This window comes from Anser brachyrhynchus (assembly GCF_964034855.1).
Source record: "Anser brachyrhynchus genome assembly, chromosome: 6".
In the NCBI taxonomy this organism is placed as follows: domain Eukaryota; kingdom Metazoa; phylum Chordata; class Aves; order Anseriformes; family Anatidae; genus Anser; species Anser brachyrhynchus.
The window spans coordinates 26,715,770-26,734,598 of record NC_137700.1 but is presented as its reverse complement, the minus strand read 5'-3'; the positions used below and the strand labels follow the sequence as shown (position 1 = coordinate 26,734,598).

The window sequence follows — 18,829 nt, the reverse complement described above, 5'->3', positions numbered from 1 at the left end:
CATGTCAAACCAGCCTAATTTCCCTTTTTAACAGAGTAACTGGTGTAGTGAATAAAGAAGAGCAAGTGGATGTGATTTATCCTAACCTCCTGACATGGTCGCATTAGGTATGAGCTGAAATGTAATCACAACAGGACGGGTGCACAACTGGATGAACTTCACTCCAAAAACATACTTATCAATTGTTCCTATCAAATAGGAAGTTGTTCAAGTGGGATTCCTCTGGGATCGTTTCTGGGCCTGTTTCCATTCTTTTCACTAATGATGCAGATGATGAAATCTGCAGTTACCGTTAAACTTGGAGAGGCTACAAGAGAATCTCAGTCAGAGGATCAAAGTGCAGAAACGATCTGGATAAACTGGAAAGATGGTCTACAGCCAACTTGGTTAAGCAAGTGCTAGGATAACTGCTACTTTCAGTAGGGAGAAATCAAATTGCCAACTATAAAGCTGTAAGAAAGGTATGAGCGGTGGGATGGCAGAAGAAGGTCTGAGGGGCACAGCAAATGGCAGGCTGGATTTGTGTTGACAGTGCAATGCCCTGGAAAAAACATATATATACCTCTCTGAGTTGTATCTGTGGAGCCATCTTGTTTAAGAAGGAAATTATTTTGCTCTGCACTTTGGTGTACAGGTCTCAGCTGGAAGGTTTTGGGCACTGTACATTAATAAAGATGTAGATAAACTGGAAACAATCTGGAGGAGATCACAAGGATGATCAGCAATATGGAAATTATAGCCAGCGAGGTAGAAAGAATTGCATATGTTTAGTCTAGAGAAGATGAAGGGGAGACAAGAATGGTTCCTAAATGCACACAAAACTCTAATAAAGATGACGGCAAGCAATTGTTCTGGATGAAACTAAGGACAAGGAGAGATCAGCTTAATCTGCATCAAAAACTTGTTTTGGCTGGAGCCTAGGGAAAGCTTTCCGTCCATCAGTGCAGCAGAGCAGAAAATTGTCCTTCACTGAAGAGGCTCGGGTACATGTTAGGCAATCACATTCTAGGAAGGGGCTAAATACACTAGTTTGGGCTCAAAGAGACCTGATTCTGTGGAGATCCTTCCCTGCCTGAGGTTCCTGCAGTCTTGAGGCTTAGTAGCTGAGGGTGTGGGTGTGTGATCTGTGATACTATAAAGCAGTAACTAGGTTAGTGCTTTAATAGTGATGATTTTATACGTAACAATGATCAGCCTAAACAGCCCTGCTCCCCCTGTCGAATATTCCTAGCTATCAGATTTCTGCTGCTGGGGAGGTAAGACAGCTATAATGAGAAAAATGAATAACTGCTGATTTTCTTACATTAGCACAGGGAGGTTTTAGAAGCAATAAAAACACAGTGTTTGTTACTGTGTAAACACAGAGTATACGTCCACTTTCATGGACCCAGGTCCACTCAGCATGCCAAATCCATACTAGGGGAAAGCCTGGGTATGTTTCAGTCTCTATTTTGTCCTAGTTGCAACAAGAGGGATGGGGCTGTGGCCTGCCCAGGACTGCTGCCGTGCTCCGCCAGGCCGCCAGCCTGCCCTGCTGGGACCACTGAGGGACTCAGGTGAAGCACCAGGAGGTCAGCACAGGTGAACCCAGCCAAGCAAATTTTTATTCTGAGGAGCTTGTCTGGACAAGAACAGGGAGGGAAACAGCACGTAGCAGGGAGCAGTGTGTCCATGGTCACATATGGGTCCAGGGCAGACCCTCACCCTGCTGCAGCATCTCACGTTGCCATCACTCCTTTGATCCTGTGAGAGGAGCTGGGATTCCCTGAGATCCTAACCCTCCCAGTGGCCTGAGTTGCTCAGCTTTCACTGCTTTGACTTCCCTGGCACTTCCCAGCCATCCTCTGTACTTCACAGGATGGTGCCTTTCACACCCAACTGCATGCAGGAGGGTCTAGAAATGAATACCACCTTACAGGCATGGTAAAAATAAAGACAATGAGAACCCTGCCCAAATCATCCACCTTCAAGAAGCCACAATTACTCCACACGTCATGCATAACTTATTATAGTTTATTTAGCACTTGTTATTTCTCATGTCATAAGAAGAATGTTCAAAAAACACAGGATAATTTAATCAATAAATTGAAGCTGTCTTCCCCCCCCCCCTTTTTTTTTCTTTTTGATATGCCCCCATGTATCTCTCTAAAATTTATAACTTAACAAGTTTGCTTTCCTTTTTTTTATTTTTTCTTTTTTTCTTGTTAGATTTCAGAGATGGAATTTTTCTGCTAATTTATTTCAGTGCCACCTTTTGTTTTCTTAACTGCTTGGGTCTAGCACATCTGGCGAACAAGCAAAGTTTTGTGGGGGCCCTGCTATTTCCTGTGAGGCTATGATGTGTTTTGTCCTATCACTGCACTGGTCTGCAAGTGACACTGAGTTAAGGTACTCAGACTGCTTTCCTGTCTTGAATGCTGTAAGTCAGTGCCAAAAACTAAGGGCGTCAGGAAACTAATGAAGAGGAGAAATGGCAGCAATCACCAGAACATATGCAGCCAGGTGATGGCCAAAGATAGTATTAGGGAAATGATGGAAATCTCTGCAAGGGAATCAGATTGCAAAGTATCATCAGTGGATAATTCAATTTTATAGTTAAATTAGGACTGTTCTAATACAGGCACGAGTTTGGATCTCACAGTTAAGGCACAGTTCCGTTTTGCACTGAAAACAGGAATTCAGCCTCTTTGTTATGTTTGAAAAATATAGTCTCCTCCTCAAATTGGCAGCACTTATCCCTCTGGGTATGAGATGAATGGTCTGGTAATTTGTTAGTTTGTGATTTGCAATTAATTAGAAACTAGGTCCTTTAAGAAATCTGTTCCAATAGTTTCTTTGTTTGAAACATCTCAACAATGAAATAATGCAGACCATTAAAATGTTCCATTTAGTCAAAAGTCATTGAAACTTTGTGCACAGACAATAGCTGAATAAATTAGTTTGCAATTAAAAATCTTCCTATCTAATTGCAAATGGGGAATAGTGTGACATCAAGGAAAGCTCATCCAATCACCAGATTTCCTCTAGAATGAATACACACATGTTAATCCCGTTGGCTGTAAGGATTTGCAGTCATTAATCCCATTGACTTGAAGAGGGCTGAATGGATCAAGAAGAAATTATTTGGCCAGTTCCTTTAAATTTTTGTGTTTTGATCTGATCCAGCATATATTTAAGAGGCATTGCTGAAGAACCTGAGGGAGCAGAGCTCTTAGTGGTGCTGGAGTAGCAGGGCAGTTCATTCTTTCTCCTCCCCTTTTTCTTTCCTTATACTTCCTCAGTCAAATATCACCCTCAGTTCATTCATCATCAATGCACTAAACTAACTATTGTTTTCTATCTGGGGACTAGGAATCCCTGAGAGGTTTAAGAAGTACAATTTGCAAGGGCTCCAAGAAACATAAGTAAGAACTAACCTGTTGGAAGAGGCCCAAATCGGCTATGCAGCGATATAGTTCATTTAGAAATTATGTAGTGGTCCACATATTGAAAAGCAAAATGAAATAAACCAGTAGCAGGTTTGATTCGGGAGTGGTCTTCACCTGTTTGGTGTAACTCTGCCTATGAAATCCTGGCACAGAGACAGACAAAAATTACAGGAATAAAAAAGGAGATAGAAAAAAATAGAGATTCGAGAGGCATGTCAGGGAAAAACAAACAAACAAACAAACAAACAAAAAACAGCAGCACTGGCCCAGGAGATAAAAAATCAGTGAATTCCTTTTCCAGGACCACTGTAGCTGGCAACAGCCTCAGTGGAGGACAGAGGTGTCCTGGGAAGGACCCTCTTGGTCAATGCAGCCATGGATGTTGTCCCTCTGCCATCTGCCAAGGAAGAGTCAACAAAACAGTGGGTGCCAATGCCAGGAAAGCTGTTGTGGCAAAGAGTGGGAACAGCTCTTGGTTTTCAAATCCAAGCACCAAGGGCTCTCTTGGGTTCTGGTAGGGAATCAAAAGTAAAAATCACAAAGACTCTGACTGGAACTAGAAATGGCTCATTTGGGTTGTTTTATGCAAGCTTTTGAAAAATCTTTCTACAACTGATGTCAATTCATAAATGAAAATGTAGTTCAGATGCAAAAGAATGCTTCTGTTTAGAAAAAGTTGAAAAGAAATGTTGTTTAACATTTAAACAGACTCATTTCTTTTTTCAGGAAAACGGTTTTCTGTGTTTATCCCAAATTCATAAATAGCTCTGATTCCTCCTTGTTTGTACAGTGGGATAAGTTCATTTGCCAAAAAAAAAAAAAACCCTCCCTAAATCTTAAAATAACTAACATCCAAAAATATCAGACCAAACACTGTCACTTGGAAGTGAACTACATCCAAAGATTTTACAAAGATCTAATACGGCTGACCTAATGTTAGTCTGGGAAGGAGAGCGTCCCTGAAACAAGTGGGATCCCTGCAGATCCTGCAGCAGAGACACCCCAGTAGAGGCCCACCAGCGAAGAAGAGCTGCATAGCATTGAGACTTCACTAAGATTGCCAGCTGGGAGAGGAGACCAGGAGACATAAAACACGAGGGAAACGCAGAGTTGCACAAGTCCCGTGACAGAGAGAGAAATCCCAGAGCCACTCTCCTGGCCAGCCAAAGCCAGCGGGGGATGCGGGCTGATTTCTTTGCATGATCTGTTGGGAAAACGCTGCCCGGCCAAGGGGTGGGAGGGAGCTGCTGCCCCACAGCAGGGGGAGGTGGGCGCAGTGGCATGGCGGGGGCTGCTCCGTGGCGTGGGGTTAGCAGCAGGGAGGTGACACCAGGCCCTGCCTGCTCCAGGGGGGTGTGACCCTTCAACGCAGCGGGGGTCCCAAGGGCTGGGGCAGCGAGCGGGAAGGAGCAGGCTTGAGAAGCCCCAGATGGCAGAGAGGGGGTTTGTGCAGGCAAGGTGGTGAGAAGCAGTTTGGACACAAGAGGGGGAATCTGCTCTGGGAAATGCCACCAGCGGCAGAGCTGGAGAGGATGTCCTGTTTGTGGGTGCTGGGACACGGACATGGGGCAGGAACCTCAGGGGCCCTCATTTTCGTCTGGTGTTGGAAATGTTTATCCTGGGGACTAAGGCAAAGAGGTTTGTTTTTCATCCATGCTGCTATTAAGAGTTCCTCTGGATTTCCTCTCCAAAAATAGCAAGAGGCTATAGAGGAAAATACATGAAAGCTCTCTCCTCTGAGGCCAGGGACTGACACAAGAGGCACCAAGGTGCGTCTCCTCCCAAGGCTTCCTCCAGCACCTTGACGGGAAGGAGCATGGCCAGACACCTCCTGGCTGACCTTCCTGCTCTGCAGGACAGGGTGGCCAAGGCAGGTGTTCCTCAGGTGGTCCCTTGGGAACTAGAAGCTGCAGCTGAGGGCTGAAGGTGCGATTTGGGCAGGCAGCTCCTGCGCATAAGGCTCTGGCAGCACAAAATTCAGAGTATTATGGAGCAAGACATTGTACAGGTCAGCAAGCAAGATCTTCTTTGAAGATACCACCAGAGAGCCTGAGACTTTATTCTTGGCACAAGACTTCATAATTTCTTTCTGACTGAATTTCCATCCTTTTTTTTGACACTGGCTTTGCACAAAACCCCCTCACCAGCTGCAGCACTGCCAGGTTTCAGCCTTCAGCCTGAAATCTGGACTCACCCTTCAAACCCAGGAGATTCTTTTACATCTCCTGGAGTATAATTTATATTCCATTATATATATAAATATAATGGAATACAAATCAGGCACAGCTGACATGACTCTGCCTTTGGGTCAGGCAGCTGGACCACGCGAGGAATCACACAGTAAAGTAGGTGGCAGGTTTTCAGATCTTTTTTTTCCCCTTTGATTTTATGAGAAAATGATGATTTATGAATATCGGTTTGCAGCAAAGCAGTGGTTCTGATAATAAAACCCTGAAAGAGTATGGAGGGCTCTGTCGTTACAGTAACAAGCCCCAGATAAGTGCTTCATCAAGAAGACTATACATCACCACTACCCACAACACGCTGAAAAGAAGAGGCGAGAGGAGAATGAACGGCATCTGCTACAAAAATAAACTACAGCAGAAGCAGTGCTTGCTGCTTTTATATTCCATACGATAAAATCCAGCATTTTGGAATTCAGTTAAGCCAAACATGCATTTTTCACCTCCTCTCAGCACCTGAGAGTGCTGCCAAAACCGAGAGACCCCAGGCCAGCTTGGGGAGCCTGCCCTGGGCCAGGCGGCCGTGCCCGCAGCACGCGGGGCTGTGTGCGTCCTGCTGCCACCCGCACGAAAAACAATTTCCTGCCTTGCATAAAAGCAGAGAGGTGGCCAGCACAGTGCTGCTGGGAAGTGAACACAGCCTCACCTGGCACAGACAGAGCAGAAGCGGGTCTCAGGCCTCTTTTCTGTGAAGGAAAAGTTTTTCTTGGGTTGCTGCGCGTCTGCCCGCAGGATTCCCCAGCAGGTGGAAAAACACTCTCAGCTTAACCATTGAGGCTGCTGTGGGAGTGGAGGAGAAGCAGAGATATGGCTGCAGGCAGGGTGTCCCCGCTGGGCAGGCTGTTGGCACCACAGCTAGTGGGCAAGGGGCACAGCCCGGCTGGCATCACCCTGGAGCTGCAGGGTGAAGGTGACGTACCTCAAAAAATGGATAAAGACAGACTGAGCGTGGTTCAAGGCCTGCCCCAGGCTGCTCTGGTGCTGCTTTCTAGCATTTGTACAGGTCTACCGTCAGGGAGATAGGGAGACCTGCAGGGACAGACACTGTAGGGCTTTATTCCCTTGGTAGATACCCCGTAAACAAGGCACAGGTTCATATTCCCATCCTAAGCTGAATCCTCAGTTTTATGTAAAACTGCTTATGTTTTGAGACAAGTTGAAATTGTTGTTTTGTGGCTTTTTTGTTGGTTTTTATTTTTCAGTTCCTCATTTTCACTAGTGGCAATTTTTATCCATAATTTACAGAGTGCTTTTACAATTTTCACCCAAAGTAAAATAGATGTAACAGATGGTGAGTCTGTAGCTGAAGAGGGCAATAAAAAGAAGAATAAAGTATCTCTGAAATGAAACTTCCTTTCCAGCACATGCACTGGACGCAACATAAAAGTCACAACAGAGAGTTTAATTTAAAACTAATTTATTGGTGAAATGTTATCAGAATCCCAATGAAGACAAATAAATCAACATGACACTGGGAAAAAGATCAGCTGGGGAAGATGAAAGCTACCAGCAACAGCAATCCGCAGCCGGGGGAAGAGTTACACAAACCGGAGTGCATCAGCAAAGCCAGAGTGAAATGTTTCCTCTGCAATTTTGGATTCTGAAATGAAATAATTTGAGGTTAAAATGCTGATGTTTGCAAATATTTGTTCCTTTCACAAAAAGCAAACACCGGATTTTGGACTGTGAAACCCTTCTGTAGCCTCTTGCTTCCATTTCCCTCCATTCTGCAAAAGCACCAAGTTACCTGCAAGCAACAAAACAAAGAGAAGTGACATCTTTGTGGTTCGGTGACCAAACTTCACTAACACAAGATTTATGTGCTTCTCCTTTTAAGGTAAAGGAGAGGGAAACAGGAACATATTGCAGATCCTTGGTCCACAATTGATCTCCTCTATGCTTATACCATCCTGTGGGATCCTACACCTTGGGTGGCCATTTTACATGACATGCTTTGCTAAGTACTTTGTGGGTGTCTCAGTGCTGATGAGTCAGAGTGCCCAAGAAGACAATTTACTCAGTATTCCCTTGGTGAACAGAGCCACAAAATGCTGGACACGTTTGAGGAGACCCTGCTGCCACCAAGTCTCGAGCCTACGCTTGAGTGAAGGTTTTAATTTTGCAAGAGGCACAACTGCTTAGCAAAGCATCCCACAGACTGTGTGTTGAAGGATGCACTTTGTTTTAGCAGTGATGACCACAGAGTTGTGAACAATGTGGTCCAATTCAGTTCATGCGTAGACAACTGCATTTAGTCAATGAGTTCACTCCTGCGTGAACTAGTGTTCCAATTTGGCTAATGTTTCTCTCCTATACTGTAACAAATTATTCCTATAGACTGAACAGAGCATGCCAAACTTTCTTATGCTCTGATTTATGTGAAATAATTAGCATGGTATTGTCTGGGCGTGAGGTCAGTCAGCTATTTTTTCTTGTATTTTAGCATCCACATTTGTTTCTATTCTGCGTCAATTAGCACAGAGGAAGCAGGATCCAGCTGTAAAAGAATTCTTCTCTTCCTTACAGCATTCACTTCATCCAGACTTTCCTTACACAGCTTCACAACATTCCAGAGGAGACAAAAAAAAAAAAAATACCAACAGAGGGTGAGATGCAAGATCATGCTGAAAATGTAAAGAACTGAGCATTCCTGATCCTTTAATTGTTTCCTTATAGATAGAAATTCCTTTACACAAGGCTATTTGTAAGGAATAATAATAGATAGAAGTGCTTCTGCTCTCCACCTAGCAAAAGATAAAGAGAGTTATAAAGATTTCTGCAGAGAAAATGACTTCTACTGAAAGCAGAAGCATTGGTTTGTTCTAAAAATGAACTTCCCAACCTTACCAGGGAAAAAAAAAAAGAAAAGGAAAAAGAAAAAAAAAATCCTACCCCACATCTACTCCCTGAAACACAACTTAATCAGCTGCAGGACTAGTAACTCTGGGCACCAGCTTTTCAGTTGGGGTAAATCAACAGCTCTCCACTACAGCAGAGCTGAGCTGTGCCAGCTGAACTATTTATGGAGCTAATTGTGCTCACTTATAAAAGAGAGGAGATTGTCATTGGTTTGATGGTAGGAGGGTGAAATAGGAGGGACTTAGGGAGTGATTAAGTCCTTGAGGTTTCTTGATGATTATCCCTGCTTTTCTTACAGGCAGTTTGTACAACTATTCCTCTATTAGAAGGGTTTACTAGCATTTTTCAACAGCAACAAATATCTAGGCTAGAGAGGGAGTCTTTGCGTCTGTTCTCTGCAAGAACTCTTCAGCTTGGAAACCAGCTCTCCACCCTTACCTGGGTAAGAGAGTGCCTGCTCGATGGCCCTTGGGATTTCATAGCAAGCCTTGTTTGCATAGGTAACTTGATGTGAGACTGCTGTTTGTGCAGGATGGAAAATTAAAAAATGCTGCAGTTAAAATTCTCTTTGTAGTATAGCAAGGTGCTCATAGCAGAAAGGTTGCCACCCAGGGAGATTTCTACTCCAGCTAGCTAGATGAGGCTATCTGATGTTTGTTGCCTATGCTCTTCTATGTCTACTAGAGAGCTGCTTCCTTTCAGCATGTGTTGGATGGTTGCTACAGCCAGGTGAGCAGAGATCTGTTTTCAGATCTCTGAGACTTGGTGTGGAGCCGTAGGAGAGCAGATTTTCCTTCAGGAAAGGAACAGGACCCCGTGGTAAGAAGGATCTAGCTATTCTGCAGAAGATGGTGTTTGGTATAACTCCCATGCATCCCAAAGAGTGAAAGGGAGAAATCTCTCCAGAGATAATGTGAAAGAATGCAGTATCAGTAGCAAAAACAAGCCTGGGAAAAACTCCATTTTTCTTCCTGGAAACAATAAATCTTAAACCAAGGAACTGTAATTTATCTAAATCTGTGGTTGGAGTTTTGTTTCTCTTGCTTAATAAACAGCAACAATCACTTTTTGCTACGGTTTCCAGCACGCCACCCTGTTGGAACACAAGTCTGACCAAAGAAATATTTTGTTTGCTTCTTTTATAAACATGAATTTTCATCAAAGTGAAAAGAATGTGTGCAAGATAGTCTAATATCACACCATGCTGTAGGCATCGAGCCTGAGCAGTTGCAAGAAGTTGGTCTTCATTGAAATGGCAGCACAGAATATTTCATTTCAGAGATTCGAACTTCAAAACTTCTCACTTTTTTCATCAGTTTTTTTTTTTTTCCAGTAAAATTACTGTTTGGTTGTAAAAATGGCTTGTGCCTACTTCTAGCTATGAGAAATGGTGTAGTGTCTGTCAAGGTTCTCTTTGTTCTTTCTGCTGTTTTACAAAAGAGGCACATAAGTGGTGATGCCGAAGTAAAATAAGCAAATATGAACCACAAGCATTAAATGTCTTGTGTTATTGGCAGTCTGTGTCTATCCTCAGTGTGCTTGATTGCATTTCTTTCCTACCTCTGGAGCCATTTTCCAGAATTCACTTTCTGGTAATGGCTTGCTGGAGTGAAGTGCCTGGGGTGTGGACAGGCTTTTCGCCTCTCGTGATAGGCAATGAGGTGTAATTATAAGAGAACAAGGAAAGATATTCCATAAGTGGGGCTGAGAGGCTCACATCCTACTTGTAGGCATTCATCTCCTGGTTTTTACATCCTTTTAGGACACCATTGCCACAAGAAAGATTGATGGGTCTAACAGCTCTGCTGGCTGCTTACTCTACCATGGCTTTTTCCCAAGGAGGAGCAGGTGGCATGTTTGATGTTACAATAATTCACAGAGAAAAAGAAGCTTGCAAATGGACCTGGCAAGGCATAAGTAAATTGCCTGCTAACAGATTTGTGTTCTCCAAGCATCGCCTAGGCACTTGATAGAGAAACACAGGATCAGGTTGCAAAGTGGCCTCTTATCAGGTGATGTCTCCCAGTGATATCACTGAAGGGCCCAGCTAATGAAACTTCAGCTAATTTGTCCTTGGTGTTATTTATCTGGCAGCGTTTAAATAGTGCATTCCTGGGGTGAGCTGTTCTGCCCACCTGACGCAAGCTGGACAGGTTGTGATGGGAGGAGAGCTGCCTGTGGTGTTTCTGCTTGTAATGGGTAGCACATTAGAGAACACATACAGAGGCCATAGGTCTGTTTAAGTTTCAGAGTTTTCCATTGTACTTTATGGAGTAAACATACCTGATTTTATTTCAAACAAGAAATCAGCCTGAAGAAGAGAATTCTAGCTCCAGATGCCATTGTGGCAAAGATTAAACACTAGATTACAGCATCTTAGTTTGGTCTCTGACAGCCCAGATCAAAGCACCCCCAAGCTCTGAAGCCACAAAGTGTCACCCAGGGATCTGATCTTCCGCTCCCAGCCAGGATTTCTACACGGGTGCAACTTTGCTGTCTGACTGCAATTCTTTCTTGTGGAAGGACAGATTTAAAGGGGAGTAAGGCCCTAGTTCGGAATGCCAGGCTTTGGGTGTGTTTTTATTGGTACATCTTTATCTCAACTCTTTCTCACAGCTTCCTTTAAGAATTCTTGGGCCATTCTGCTATCCGTAGGAAATTTACCCAAGTTTGCCAAGGGCTAGATTTGGGTTTGAGTTTTATGGGACTATGATAACAATAAGCTTCCATTTTAAATCCTAGAGCCAGACTGAGAAAGAACAGACCTCATCATTGTACTGAAGAGAGCAAATCTGCATACAGCCAAGTCTTAGATGAGGGACCAAAATTCTGCTCTGCTTTCCAGACTCCTGCTGTTCTGAAAACCAACAAAATATATGCATTGGCAAAGAGCCATGCCCAGAGCCTGGCTGCTCTGCATTACTTGCTATCATCTGAAGGCTCAAATGGCCCTGCCATCACCTCCTCATGCCTTGCAGAAAATAGCATGCAGTGCACTGGAATGGCTATTCTAAAAATGAGGCGTTATAAAGAGTTGATAATGGTTGATGCTATTGCTCGTGTAGCTAGTGTTGTAAGGTAAAAGGAGCAATTAGCTCTCTTCTTCAGGGCTTGCATCTATTCGCAGAGAGAAGGCACAAAAAAATGCCATATTCACCAGGTCAACCATGGATTGCTTCAGTTCTCCAATATATCTGGCACTGGAGTGCACTGAAGATCACTTGTAACACTAAATGGCCCGGAGATGTCTTCCTCTGATGGCTTGCTGTGACCCAGCTGACCCTCGCCCAGCCAAGAAGGTGTGGGTGAGCTTGATGTGAAGAAATCAGTGATGTTGTTGACTCATACAGACTGTGTGAGCTACCTGGGGCTTTCTTGCTGTCTTGTACCTGCTTCAGCTGCTTCTACGGGGCGGTGCTACCCATTTATAGCTCTAATGGGGTAGTTGTCAGCATAGACAAAAGTTTAAGAAGGTGATGGTGATCTGAGGTTCTTGGTTACAAGACATCTTATACCTATGTATCTTAGGTCCATGTGTTTGCTGCCTTAAAATCAGGCCAGCACAAGATGTCTCAAGTCAAGTATGCACAATAAGCAAGCCTTTTGGAGAAGCACCATCAGTCATGGCTCCTTGTTGCATCCATTCAAACAAGGAGCATCACGCTGCCTGGAGAGGCTAGGAAGGCACTCTCCTTCCCCACGAGGCATGGGCTGGCCTGACCTTCCCAGATTGCCATTACCCATATTATCTGGTTTGTGTGTGTGTAGTTAGACACTGCTTTCACCACCAGGAAACTGAACTTTGGCAGAACCTGGGCTCCTTCAGTGCACTTGTGAGTAGCTCCGACCCTTCAGGAGCACACATGATGCTGATTTCTCAGTGTCTCTGGCACCTCACCACCTGCTCCCTTTTGGGTTTCTCCACCTGGCCCTGGTGATTCACTGCACAGGAGGGTCTCAGGAGGCCCTGTAACTCCTTCCCCTAAGACTCTTTTAAGGTCATGAAGAGAGGACATCCTGAGGGGTGGGGGGTATTTTGTTTCGTTGTGAATCAGGGCTAACACAGACCTAGCTTGCTGCTACCTCACAGGCATAAGGTTTATGCCATCCTGGGAGACAAGATTGGAAAGGGTACAAACGTGCACCATCCAAGCATGACACCAGCCTACTCTTAAGCAGTCTCCTCAGAGTGTCCTCATAACCTTGTTACTGGCCGGGGCTGTAGGGACCATGTGTTTGGAGAATCGAGTGGGGCCCTTTCCTGCCTGGCAATAAAATCTATTCTAATTACAGCTCCCTGCACATGTGCTCTCTGAAGGGCAGGGAAAAGCTTTCGCCGCTTGAAGTCAGGACTGACAAATGAGCTGGTGTGCTCAGAGCGGGTGGCTCAAGGAACACCTGCTGTGGGGGGCTGCCGCAAGAGCAGGGATGGCAAGAAAATTGATGGTGACCTTGCAGCGCGCATCCAGAGGAGGCAGCGAAGGATAAGCCCACGCTCTGGGTTTGAAGCTGACAGAGCACGAAGCAAATTCAGCACCATGTCTCCAACTAGTCTTGGTGGTGTGGAAGGAGATCGCTGTCTCCCAGCTCAGCGGGAGGAACCGTAAGCAGGATGCACTGCTGTTCAGCTCCCTGCACCCAAAATGCTGCAGGGTCAGTCCTGGCTTTCCCCTGCAGGCTCTGGGCTCCTCCTCCCCATCGCTGCTTGAAGGGTTCCCAAGGGGACAGACACAGCGACTTTCTGCACACTGTGTGAATTCTTCATGCAGAATTGTTTCTTTTTCTTTTAAAATTCTAAGGGGAAATCCAGAGGTTAGTGATTTCGCATTCATGTTTTCTTTAAAAACATTAAAAAGAAACACAATTTTACATACTTTTGTTTGTTTTTACAACTTTGTCCTCATTGGACATATTTCTACTTTGGAACATACAGAGTGGAGAAAGGGGAAAAATGAAATTAGAGCCCCTTATTCATTCTATTGCAACTCTTGGTAAGAAAGTAACAGGGGAAAAAAGAATTTTGAAATGCAAAAATAGTTGAGTTTTTGAAAAAATAGAAATAAATCTGTATCTAGCTGAATATCAAGATATTGCCAGCAGATTGGAAAAAATATTTGAGAAATTTTCTCATTGGAAAAATGAATTATTTTCTGGTTGTTACTACTACTTTGATCTTTATCATCTTGGCCGCAAGACTTATTCTTCAAGCAAGGAAAAGAAGCGCACACAACATTAGTAATGCTTAGAGCAGCCCCAGGTGTCATTTTCAGCCAACAGACCCAGCAGCTTCTGACAACTTTTCAATACATTTTTACAGAGAATGTGCCTAGGTATTTACTATCCTAGACTGAAGAAAACAGAAATTCTATATATGTCAGGAGCACACAAAGAAAGAAAACACCTATAGTTTTTCTCCCTATGTAATGTATCGTTCACAGTTTGGAAGCCAGTCGAGCAGTGGTTTCTAGTGGTGAGAGCAGGATATTGGGTTTCAGGACTCTTGGGCTAAATTATCAAATCTGCCATTGATTTGCAGTGTGACCTTGGGCAAGTCATTTAAAGGGAAATATGTAATTATTAGTTTCAATTGGCCAGACTAACTTATTGTCTGTGGCTTTATAGCACTTGCTACTTTTCATAAGAAGGTTTTGGAGGGATGGTGTCTCGTCTTTGCAAACATTTTTTCTTGCTTTTAAGGGGTTTGGATTTTTTTTTATTCTCTCCCATAAAATATGTAATACGCAAGCAATCCAACAGAGAAAACTAATAACCCAGACTCTACGAGTACTTTAGCACATGCCTCAAGCTCTATTAATGAGTATTTAATTTGAATAGCATGTCTTTGGTTAGTAAACTGCATAATTATGTATGTACACCATTGTAGCATCAGCTTAAAGGACCAATAAGGGACAAACAAATACATGACAAGATAAGAAATGTTGTCCTACCTAATCATTTACAAAGAGATAGTAGGAAAAAATGAGGGATTTGAAGGTGAGGGGAATTAATTATGAAAGTTTTTTGTTTTGTAATTAGGAAATGATTTTGCCCAAAGTGAAGAGGGTAAGCGGGAATCATCTCCATAATTTTGTAAAAAATAAAAACTTTCCAATAGGTATTTTTCCTAAATAAAAATGTTTTCTGGATAAAATAGAAGAGCTGCCCAGAAGTGTATTTGACTACTTTGCTACTTTTATTTAGTACAGTAGCAGTGTTTCCAAAATAAGAAATTTCCAGTTTTTCACACCTCAAGTAGAATTGCTGAAAACAACATAAGAAGGGCTGAGGGGATTTCCATGTATTCTTGTGCTTTCTGATTCATCTCCAGATTTCTTCAAAATATTTCAAGATGGAAATTTTTATAGGGAAAAGCATCAGGGGGAAGGCTATTTCAATTTTTAACATTATGATTAGAAGAAAGTTTAAAGTTAAGGTAGTCTGTAAGTTAGGATTTGTTCTATTGTTTCTTTAGCCTAATGGGACCATGCAAAATAAAGTATAATACTTATATGTCTTGCAGGATTATTTATTCTGAAACTTAGTTATATATATAGTTTATAAGGTGCTTAGGGATCCTCTGATGAAAATGTAATAACTATGTCATCATCGTCATCATTGTTATTATTGTGAATATCATTATTTTTATTCCCTTGGTGCAATAAGAAATCGGTTTGTAAAGATTACAGCAGCTGTGGGGAATGTGCCTCGGTAACTTCTCTGTGTTTTGTACCTCTGCCAAAAGAAGTTTATAAAGAACTTCAGGAGTAACTGTGTTCCTAGCTAACAGGCAGGAATTTGCTTGGGCTGTCACATACTCACTTGATTCGACAAATAAAACTATAGGGTACAGGGTGCACTGGTTTTCATTCAAGGAATTCATAAATGTCATTATTTAAGTGCTCTGGGATTCACGTCTTTACCCTCAAACCAAGGTGTAGTTTGGAACAGAGTGCAAGGTGCTGGTAGGGGGGTAATGGGTGGGCTGTTAAGGGTGACGTCCACCAAATGAGCCAGTGAAGAGGTCCCCTCTCGAGGAGGCACCAACTTGCCCTTTGTGACAGGCCCAGACCCAGGTCTTGGGAGTCACCCAAGCCCCTGCAGCCACAGCTGCTCCTTCCACCAGGCCCTGAGTGGATGCTTTCACCTCACCCAGGTGCAGATGCTGCTGTCCTTGGGAAGAAAATGGGCCTTGGGGACTCTTGTAGGAATGATGAGAAGTGCCCAGGAATTTTGCTCGTTAACTTTATGGTAAAAGTGTCACGTCCTGAGCTTCTCACTCAAAGGTAGCTCTCCCTTTAGAGGGTATTTATCTGATGAATGAATCCAGTTGTTCTTAAAAGAGAAAAATGCATCCATGTGTGAGGGTATGAAGAAGGAGAGGTGGGCCAGAAATTTGGCCAGTGGTCTGAATGCTGAGTGCCAGCCTCTGCTCTGCCACAGACTCACCATCCAACCTTGGTCGAGGTCCTTAATCTGTCAGTGTGCCCATCTGAACCGAGACTGAAAACTGATGGACTGTGTGGAAACTGGGACCAAGAACCCTGCCTGGCTCCCCTTCTAGGTGACCTTCACCACAAGGCACCCTGTGAGCTGTTCAAACACCTTCTAACTGCAGAGAGTTTTTCTCTCCAGGTGTCTGAATCAGAGGGTGCTCTTGGAAATGGTCTCATGGGATTTCTTCAACTGAAGGGACGTTGAAATGCTGGCAGACAGAAAATTCTCTTTCTCTTTCTAAATCTGATGTTGCAAACAAGGGGAAAATCAAACCTCCTTCTCCTCAGGATATGTCCCTGCGCAGGAAATTCATCGGAGAGGCGTTTCCCTGATAAGGACTTTCCCTGGGAAGAAACCGAGTCTGCCTTTTGTAATACACCCTGAAAAGTCACTCCCAGAAACCAGATGTTGTTGAAACTGTGTGAGAACTTGAGACGTTTTACTATCAAAATATTTTGGCTTCAAAAACTGGCAAATCCTCCCGCTTCACTGTGAGAAGATGCAGGGAAGTGGAGGAGCTTCTCACTGCCGCAGCATCCCGCAGCACATGGAGATCACTCCGCTTCCCTGCCTGCCACTCTTCTGGCCTGGACGTGGTTGGACATGAAGTTTTGCTGCCTTTTAAGTGGGAGATTTATTAATTTCTTGTTAGAGGGCAACCCAGTGATTGAAAGTTTTTCTTTCTGTTTACAATATCACAGCTAAGTGCTTTCTTCGGGAGCCCAGTCCCACGCTGTCCCAGGGGGTTTGGAGTGACAAGCCCCTTTCAGCCAGCACCTGGCAGTGCACACTGCAGAAATGGGGAGCGCTCCAGCCCCATGTTCCCCCAGGGGCCACCTGCCTGCACCAGGGCTGGGAAAGAGCTCAGGTGTCACCTCTCCGAGGACGTGTGAGACCTCCCGGTGCCGCTGCCACTATCGGTACAGAAGGATGGGCCTGCTGAGGGGCAGGAGAGGGGTGAAGTGAGGAGCCAGGACGGTGGCTCTGTGCTGGCAGCCCCGAGCCCTCCTCTCCCCGCAGCATTCAGCGGGGGGAGCAGGGCAGGCACCCGCTGCGGTCTGCTTCTGATCACCCGGCCGGGCTGAACACAAGGCTGCTCGCACCGCAGCCAGCGCGGGTCAGGCTGCCCGGGGCAGAGTGCATGAGAACTTCCCTCCGCCCGGGAACACACTTTTAATAGAACAAATCTGGCTCCTCACAGCAAGCAGCTAACCCGCGGCAGAGGGGACGGGGCAGGAGAAGGGGTTCTCCGACAGCTGTCAGCCTGCCCTTGCAGCGGCAGCCACGGCTGCTCCAGCCACAGCTCCTCTCTGGGAGAGGAAACCTAGAAAGATAGGTGGCTCTATCTGCATGAGCACTGTCCCACCTAAAAAACATTGCTACTGTTACTCAAAAAGACTTTTTTCAGCATTTGAAGCGGAATGATGAAGAACATCCCATCTGCGCCAGGCTCCTCCTGGCCACCGTTTTATCAAGGTCTGTGGAATTTTTTGATATACAAATATTTTGTGGCTTCCCATTCATAGCAGCTGGACTTTATCAGCAGGTCACCATAGTGGGGAGATAAGGAGGCTCCTTCTCTAGGCAGCCCAGTAGGAGTTTCACAATCCCAGCTAGGGATTTAAAGGCTATTAAAAACCCCTCTAAAGTGGTTTTGACCTCTGCACCTTTCCAGCATCTCTGTGGTTCAGCAAGCTCTTGTGCTGACAAAGGAAATGGGGCTTTTGTGGCTCTATCACATATTGAAGTATATACATACAGATACACCCTGAAAACCACTTTTATTGCTTTTCACATAAATTTATAAGGTGGGACCTCATAAATTTGCCGTCACTTACTCCTGTGCCCACCGTTCTTGCACTGCCTTGCAGCATGCAGCCCACCTCCAGCAATGGTCTCCTTGTTCCAGTAGAGACAGAAATTTTAGGCCAGAGAAGCATTTTAGCAATTCTCAGTGATTTAGGCAAAATGTTTCTCTGAAAGAAAAAGAAAAAGAAAACTGAAAAAGAATTAAAAGAACAGAAAAGGAAAGGGAAAGGGAAAGGGAAAGGGAAAGGAAAAGGAAAAGGAAAAGGAAAAGGAAAAGGAAAAGGAAAAGGAAAAGGAAAAGGAAAAGGAAAAGGAAAAGGAAAAGGAAAAGGAAAAGGAAAAGGAAAAGGAAAAGGAGGAGAGGAGAGGGGAGGGGAGGGGAGGGGAGGGGAGGGGAGGGGAGGGGAGGGGAAAAAGGGAAATTCCCCTGCTTCCCCCAACTTCAAGACTTGAAATATTTTTCCATACAAATTGTAAAGAAACCTTCATTTGAAACCATGTTTTTTTCAGAACTCTGCTTACAGAAGGCACTTTCAAAGTCATACACCAGTTTTTGAAAATGCAAACAAGGCATTATGTAGCTGGACATCTTTTCATTTTGTACAATTCAAGTGTCCCATCCGTGTGCCACCCCCCAAAAAAAAAAAAAAAAAAAAAAAAGCTTTCAGAGACGTATTCTGCACAAAACGCTTTCCCTTGTGAGCTCCTTGTTGTCTCACAGGGATACGAGAACCCAGTCTCCACTCAGTGTGGCCAGGAGGAGCAGCGAGCCCATCACCAGTGCCAGTGCCACCACTCTAGTGGGACCACAGTGGGACCTGGGCACCACAGCAAGGAGAGTGGCTGCATGAGAAGGCAAACACAGCCCTATCCTGGTAAAATGAGCATTACAGCATCCATGCTAGCAGGAGTACAGCATGCGAGGTCTTTGCTTTTGGTAAGATACAGTTGTGCAGACACCTCATTTTCTCCCTTTTTCTTTTTCAGCAGCACTTC

At 44.4% G+C, this 18,829-nt stretch overlaps 1 long non-coding RNA gene across 1 annotated transcript; it reads left to right on the top strand.

Moving 5' to 3' along the window:
• The first annotated feature begins 8,747 nt into the window (after positions 1–8,747).
• LOC308197159 lies at positions 8,748–12,731 on the top strand. Its single transcript, XR_013952637.1, has 2 exons — positions 8,748–8,972; positions 11,273–12,731. It is a non-coding gene; the product is annotated as an uncharacterized lncRNA (long non-coding RNA).
• Positions 12,732–18,829: the final 6,098 nt, after the last annotated feature.